Consider the following 8952-nt stretch of genomic DNA (forward strand, 5'->3'; position numbering starts at 1 on the left):
TGGGAATCTTGCTGACCACAGGAAGGCTTCAGAGTAATGGAGACATTTCATAGAGACACGTGCAAGATGAGGACAAGCAACGGCCTGCTGAAAAATTTCACCATGATACTATCGCATGGGATGTAACATGTGAGGACACATGGTGGCCTGTCCATACCTTTACGCCATCTGGGTTGCTTCAACCACTACTAACCGTGACCTCATGTGCTCGATGGTTCGCCCGCCGTGACGCCAGGAGTAACATCGCTCTACCTGTCCAACACATTGGAAGAACAGTCGCCGGCATACACATTGACAGTTGCGTCCCGCGATTCATTGCTGATTCATTGCTGAACCCAATGCGGTACCGTTCGTCTGCAGTCCATGCTTCCCTGTCACGGAACCACTCCAAACGGAGTCATTTGTGGTGTGCTGCAGGATAACACTACTTTCTTCCGGGTGGCGGAAGCACATTTGAAGGCATTACTATGTTCTTGGTGCACAATACGGAGATTCTTCCTTGTGGTGGTTAGAAGTTATCGACTGGAATCTTGACGACTAGTATTCCTGCACTCACGCTCCCCACGCAGTCCAATATTGGGCCACTGATACAGCTGATATACCCCAAATTCTTGATATTGCACGATTTGACAAGCCAGTCTTATGAAGATCCACCATGAACCCTCTTTCAAGTTCTGTCAGATGATGATATTGCTGCCTCACAAAAGTACACAGCACTCTATGTCATCGCAGTGATAACACCTGACACTGTCCACACCGCTTATAAAACCCCACCAGCCCTGGTAACAATAATAAACGCGAACGCCTGTAATGAATCCCGGTGACAGTTTTACGTGTCACAGGGAAATGCAACTCTAATCGTTTGCATACCCCCCGCCGCGTGGGATTAGGCGAGCGGTCTCGGGCGCTGCAGTTATGGACTGTGCGGCTGATCCCGGCGGAGGTTCGAGTTCTCCCTCGGGCATGGGTGTGTGTGTGTTCGTCCTTAGGGTAATTTAGGTTAAGTAGTGTGTAAGCTTACTGTCTGATGACCTTAGCAGTTAAATCCCATAAGATTTCAGAGACATTTGAACATTTTTTGCATACTCGCCGATGGTATATATGTATACCAAATTACATTGGTATCTGCGCATATCTTTTGGGTCCTTTACACTTTTCTGCCGAGGAGTATAACATGACTTTGAATTGAGAACTGTCTTAATGTGAATTTCAATTCATATTGACAATAAGGCATTGCCATCCAATAAATGCGTTCCCCTAGTGGTGCTTATTTCACATATCCCGCTAAAGAATCTCTGTTTCCGCTCTTGGAAAATCATAGATGGCAACATGAGTGACAATGAAAATTGGAGTCACGTTTGGAGACCCGCTCAAATATCACGATGCCTAAGGTGACTCCTCGCCAAAAGTAAGGAACCGCGGATCGAGCCCCAGCCTGGTGCAAACTTCCAGCTGTCTTTTCACAATCAAAACTTTACAAAATCTCTGTCGACAGAAAACTAGGTGATATAAAGGAGGCTTAATGGTGACATCATAAACGTGGTACAAAATCTCTGTCGAATGAAATATCAGTGTTTCTGATACAATAGAAATACTCAACTGAGTACCTTCTGATATAGCATCGACAACGGAAAAGTAGAATTTATGGCCGAAAAGTTGAACGATTCTTTGGGGGTTTAAGATGTGAGGTACTACAGTTAACTAGGCGAAAGGAAATACAAACGTCTAAAAAATGAGATTCACGGGAATTGCAAAATGAGAATAAGTAGTGGCTAAAGGGCTAATGTAAGTTTATAGAAGTACACATGCATAACTAGGGGAAAATTAAAATACCCTTCGAGAAAAGAGAAGCAGAGTACGATTATTAAGTGCTTGGATGGAAAACCAGTACAAAGCAAAGGCGAAAAACTTGAAAGGTTGAAGGAATATATCGAGAGGCTATACAAGGGAAATTAATTTGAAAGTAAATATTATAGATAAGGCCTAGGCCGTAGACGAAGATAGGATGGGAGATATGATACTGCGAGAAGAATTTTTACATAGCACGGAAACACCTAAGCTGAAACAAGACGCTTGGAGTAGGCAACATTTCCCCAAAACTGCTGATGTCCTTGGAGAGCCATCCAGGTTTAACCTATCCCATCTGGTGTGCAAGATATATGGGACAGGGGAAATAACCTCAGACTGAAAAGAAGAATCTAATAATTTCTTTTCCAAAGGATGCTGGTACTAACAAGCTTGAATACTACCGAACTATCGGTTTGATAATTCATGGATGGAAAACATTGACATGAATTATTTACAAAGTAATGGGAAAACTGCCGGAAGACGACCGAGGGAAACATCCTTTTGGATTCCGAAGGAAAAATGTAGCAACAATTGAGGCAATGCTGAATCTACGACTTCTCTCAGAATATATGTTAAGAAACTGTAAGCTACGTTTATAGCATTTGTAGACTTATAGAAAGATTTGGACAATGCTAACTAGAAAACATCCTTTAGATTTCTAAAGGTACCAGGGATAGAAAAAAGGGAGCGAAAGATTATTTAGAACTTCTACAAAAACCAGACAGCAGTTATAAGAGTCAAGGGGAGTGAAAGGGAAGCTGTGGTTGAGAAGAGAGAGAGAGACAGGGTTGTAGCTGAACCCTGATGTTATTCAACCTGTACAGTGAGGAAGCAATAAAAGAAACCAAAGAAAAATTTCGAGCAAGAGTAAAGCTCAGAGAGAAGAAATAAAAATTTTGAGGTTTACCGACGACATTGTAATTCCGTCAGAGTCAGCAAAAGACTTGGAAGTGTAGCTGAAAGGAGCAGTCAGTGTTTTGAATGGTCGTTGTACGACAAACATCAACAAAAGCAAAACTAAGGTAACGGAATCTAGTCGAATTAAATGAGGTGTTGCTGAGGGTATGAGATTAGGAAATGAGACACTTAAAGTAGATTATGGTTTTTGCTATTTGAGCAGCAGAATAACTGATGATGGCCGAAGTAGAGAGGATACAAAATGCAGCTTGGCAATGGTAAGCAAAGCATTTCTGAAGAAGAAAATTCGTTAACCTCGAATATAAATTTAAACGTTAGGAAATCTTTTCGGAAGGCATTTGTCTAGAGTGAAGCCTTGTACGTAAGTGAAACATGGACGGTATGCAGTCCAGACAAGAGGAGAATAGAAGCTTTTGAAATGTGGTGCTACAGAGAATGCTGAAGGTAATATGGGTTGTTTTTCTTGTTGTTGTTGTGGTCTTCAGTCCTGAGACTGGTTTGTTGCAGCTCTCCATGCTATTCTATCCTGTGAAAGCTTCTTCATCTCCCAGTACCAACTGCAACCTACATCCTTCTGAATTTGCTTAGTGTATTCATCTCTTGGTCTCTCTCTACGATTTTTACCCTCCACGCTGCCCTCCAATGCTAAATTTGTGATCCCTTGATGCCTCAGAACATGTCCTACCAACCGATCGCTTCTTCTGGTCAAGTTCTGCCACAAACTTCTCTTCCTTCCAATCCTATTCAATATTTCCTCATTAGTTATGTGATCTACCCATATAATCTTCAGCATTCTTCTGTAGCACCACATTTCGAAAGCTTGTATTCTATTGTCCAAACTATTTATCGTCCATGTTTCACTTCCATACATGGCTACACTCCATACAAATACTTTCAGAAATGACTTCCTGCCACTTAAATCTATACTCGATGTTAACAAATTTCTCTTCTTCAGAACCGCTTTCCTTGCCATTGCCAGTCTACATTTTATATCCTCCCTACTTCGACCATCATCAGTTATTTTGCTCCCCAAATAGCAAAACCCCTTGACTACTTTAAGTGTCTCATTTCCTAATCTAATTCCCTCAGCATCACCCGACTTTATTCGACTACATTCCATTATCCTCGTTTTGCTTTTGTTGATGTTCATCTTATATCCTCCTTTCAAGACACTATCCATTCCGTTCAACTGCTCTTCCAAGTCCTTTGCTGTCTCTGCCAGAATTACGATGTCATCGGCGAACCTCAACATTTTTATTTCTTCTCCATGGGTTTTAATACCTACTCCGAATTTTTCTTTTGTTTCCTTCACTGCTTGCTCAATATACAGATTGAATAACATCGGGGAGAGACTGCAACCCTGTCTCATTCCCTTCCCAACCACTGCTTCCCTTTCATGTCCCTCGACTCTTATAACTGCCATCTGATTTCTGTACAAATTGTAAATAGCCTTTTGCTCCCTGTATTTTACCCCTGCCACCTTCAGAATTTGAAAGAGAGTATTCCAATCAACATTGTCAAAAGCTTTCTCTAAGTCTACAAATGCTAGAAATCTAGGTTTGCCTTTTCTTAATCTTTCTTCTAAGATAAGTCGTAAGGTTAGTATTGCCTCACGTGTTCCAACATTTCTACGGAATCCAAACTGATCTTCCCCGAGGTCCGCTTCTACCAGTTTTTCCATTCGTCTGTAAAGAATTCGCGTTAGTATTTTGCAGCTGTGGCTTATTAAACTGATAGTTAGGTAATTTGCACATCTGTCAACACCTGCTTTCTTTGGGATTGGAATTATTATATTCATCTTGAAGTCTGAGGGTATTTCGCCTGTCTCATACATCTTGCTCACCAGATGGTAGAGTTTTGTCATGATTGGCTCTCCCAAGGCCATCAGTTGTTCTAATGGAATGTTGTCTACTCCCGGGACCTTGTTTCGACTCAGGTCTTTCAGTGCTCTGTCAAACTCTTCATGCAGTATCTTATCTCCCATTTCGTCTTCATCTACATCCTCTTCCATTTCCATAATATTGTCCTCAAGTACATCGCCCTTGTATAAACCCTCTATTTACTCCTTCCATCTTTCTACCTTCCCTTCTTTGCTTAGAACTGGGTTGCCATATGAGCTCTTCACACAAGTGGTTCTCTTCTCTCCATAGGTCTCTTTAATTTTCCTGTAGGCAGTATATATCTTACCCCTAGTGAGATAAGCCTCTACATCCTTACATTTGTCCTCTAGCCATCCCTGCTTAGCCATTTTGCACTTCCTGTCGATCTCATTTTTGAGACGTTAGTATTCCTTTTTGCATGCTTCATTTACTGCATTTTAATATTTTCTCCTTTCATCAATTAAATTCAATATTTCTTCTGTTACCCAAGGATTTCTATAAGCCCTAGTTTTTTTAACCTAGTTGATCGTCTGCTGCCTTCACTACTTCATCCCTCAGAGCTACCCATTCTTCTTCTACTGTATTTCTTTCCCCCATTCCTGTCAATTGTTCCCTTATGCTCTCCTTGAAACTCTGTACAACCTCTGGTTCTTTCAGCTTATCCAGATCCCACGTCCTTAAATTAGCACCCTTTTGTAGTTTCTACAGTTTTAATCTACAGTTCATAACCAATAGATTGTGGTCAGAGTCCACATCTGCCCCTGGAAATGTCTTACAATTTAAAAGTTGGTTCCTAAATCTCTGTCTTACCATTATATAATGTATCTGATACCTTTTAGTATCTCCAGGATTCTTCCATGTATACAACCTTATTTTATGATTCTTGAACCAAGTGTTAGCTATGATTAAGTTATGCTCTGTGCAAAATTCTACCAGAGGGCTTCCTCTTTCATTTCTTCCCCCCCAATCCATATTCACCTACTATGTTTCCTTCTCTCTCTTTTCCTACTGACGAATTCCAGTCACCGATGACTATTAAATTTTCGTCTCCCTTCACAACCTGAATAATTTCTTTTATCTTATCATACATTTCATTAATTTCTTCATCATTTGGAGAGCTAGTTGGCATATAAACTTGTACTACTGTAGTAGTCATGAGCTTTGTGTCTATCTTGGCCACAATAATGCTTTCACTATGCTGTTTTTGTAGTAGTTAACCCGCGCTTCTATTTTTTTTATTCATTATTAAACCTACTCCTCCAATACCCCTATTTGATTTTGTATTTATAACCCTGTATTCACGTGACCAAAAGGCTTATTCCTCCTGCCACCGAACTTCACTAATTCCCACTATATCTAACTTTAACCTATCCATTTCCCTTTTTAAATTTTCTAACCTACTTGCCCGAATAAGGGATCTGACATTCCACCTCCGATCCATAGAACGCCAGTTTTCTTTCTGCTGATAACGACATCCTCTTGAGTAGTCCCCGCCCGGAGATCCAAATGGGGGACTATTTTACCTCCGGAATATTTTACCCAAGAGGACGCCATCATCATTTAACCATACAGTAAAGCTACATGTCCTCGGAAAAATTACAGCTGTAGTTTCCCCTTGCTTTCAGCTGTTCGCAGTACCAGCAAAGCAAGGCCGTTTTGATTAATGTTACAAGGCCAGATCAGTCAATCATCCCGACTGTTGCCCCTGCAACTACTGAAAAGGCTGCTGCCCCTCTTCAGGAACCACATGTTTGTCTGGCCTCCCAACAGATACCCCTCCATTGTGGTTGTACCTACAGTACGGCCATCTGTATCGCTGAGCCACGCAAGCCTCCCCACCAACGGCAAGGTCCATGGTTCATGGGTAGATCGCATAACTAGTGCGAAGATAATGAACAGTATTTGCGAGAAAAGCAATTTATAGCAAAACTTGACTAAAAGAAAGGATCGGTTGATAGGATACTTTTTGGAGGGAAATGGAGGGGTGGGGATGGAGACCTGTTCAAACTGAAGCGCACAACAACAATGAGACATGCTTAACAGCTGTGCATGTCGGATAACGAGAACAGCGTTTTCAGTTCTCCACTTCAGCTGCTCCATTGTGTGGGGATTATCTGAATAGACGTAACCGTCAAATTTGCCCCACAGGTAAAAATCAGCAACAAGATCGAGGGCACGATATGAAAAGGGATAACAGCGACCACTGGGGATAGAGATGCTTGGTTCGTGGGATCACGACGCTCAGCACTGAGCACATCGACTTCTGATTATGATGATGATGTCCTTCAGAATTTCAAAGATCGTACATTAATTTGTGCTTGGTAATGGTGGTCGAGCTCCGTAGCTGTGCATTAAATTACTTGAAGAAATATTGCAAACAGCCACATTTTCTATAGCTTTATTGATGTAAAGAGCTGTTACGAGTGTTCCTACATCTTCAGTTGACCTAACAGTTTAATACCTTCGTCAGTTCAACGTTTTTATCGAATGCATTTTCATCGTTGCAGCTGAAATGCTCAGAAAACAATTTTTGTCCGTTGCTCTATTTCCGAATGTATTCTAGACAACAGTCTGAATCGATAAAGCGTCACAGTCAACCACTATTTGATCATGTCTCGCCCTCGCATTTATGACCGCTTGAACTGTGCTGGTCACATTTTCAGTCGGGTGTCCAGACGTGTGTGCACGAATGGCAGCCTATTCTTCCTGAAGAGCCGAAACCAGAAGAGGTGGTTATGATGGACCCTGGGTTTGCAGTGAAGTCTACGTCCTAAGGGGTTCCATTGGGTCCAGGTCGGAACACTGGGCAGTCCAGTCCACTTCAGAAATGTTATTGCACACAAAGTATTTCGTCACAGACACTGTCTTATGACAGGATGAATTGTTATGCTCATACAAATAATCATCATATACGCACTGTTTCTCCACTGCAGACAGTACAAAATGTCGTAAAATGTGTTCATATCTTTTCGCAGCCCAACACCATGCACGAGCTCCTCCTTATTTTAATACATATGATGGCAGGTAACATTCTCCAGGCATTCGCGAAACCCAGACCCTTCCATCGGAATCCCACAGGGTATAGCGTGATTCATCACTCCAGATCGCTCGTTACTACTCATCCACTGACTAATGGTGTCGCTCCTTATACAAACTGAAGTTTTGCTTAGCACTGACGACAGAAGTGTGTGGCTTGGAGCTGCTCGACCATTGTCCCATATTCTTCTCAACTCCACATGCACATTCATTGTGCTAGCAGACTGCTGATAGCGCTCTGGAACTCACGAGTGTCCCGTTCCTCTGATTTCATACGTTTTTTTATACAAACACTCTTAGCAATGCACGATAGCCCTGTCAATCAGTACATGAGGTCTACCTGGATTTGGCTTAGACGTGGTTGTTCGTTTGCGTTTCCACTTCACAAGCACATTGGCAACATTGGTCAGCTTTAGAATGACTGAAATGTCCCTGACGGACTGTTACGTAGGTGACATCCAATGAATAATCCAAGTTCGAAGTCACTAAACTCTTAGGCGATCCAACTTGCTATTAGTGCGCCTTTACTGACAACAGAATCCTTTATTTTGTCTTAGGTTGAAATACAGCGTCACCAGTGGATCACGGTCTTATTGTCTTGGTAGAAGGTAAAATTGTTCTTTCCTACAATGATGTCGTTCCAAAGACATCATCAGAGTGCGTTGAAGGTGTGGTGGTGGGACCTGAAGTCCCATACCACTCTCCGATAGTGAAAGTTCAAGTTGCTGGCAATAGGTAACACACCTGCATTAGGTAGCGAAATTGGTGGTTTATAATGATCGAGATATATCGAGTGGTCATTTCGACACTTCATTAGTGGCCGTAAGAGAGCTATCGTTAGCCATGTTCGGAATCTGATTCCTCAAGGATGGCGAGAGGAACAGGGTGGCGTTGCTTGTGCTGGGAAGTCGTGGTGCCAATGTTTTGTAAGTCAGTGACCATGCTGCGCAGGGCATTCACTTTGTCACAGAGGCACTTTGCCTTCTCTCGAATGGACGTCTTCAGAGTGACCATGTCCGTTTCCTCATCGAGGGTAACTACCCTCATGGTAAGAGGGGCATGCAGACTCCACCGATGACCTTATTCTGTAAACGCTGGAGGGTCTGCAGCTGGGACGCACTAATTGGGGCCTACGTAGTGGAGCCATAGGTGAGGGAAGGGCGTACAACCATCTGGTACAGTCGGAGATTGGTTTCTAGGTCCAGTTCCCTGCTGTTGAACGTTGATTACAACCCTTTTATTAGTTTCTGTCATTTTTGGTGACGTATTC

This window comes from Schistocerca gregaria, chromosome 2 (assembly GCF_023897955.1).
Source record: "Schistocerca gregaria isolate iqSchGreg1 chromosome 2, iqSchGreg1.2, whole genome shotgun sequence".
Taxonomy (NCBI): domain Eukaryota; kingdom Metazoa; phylum Arthropoda; class Insecta; order Orthoptera; family Acrididae; genus Schistocerca; species Schistocerca gregaria.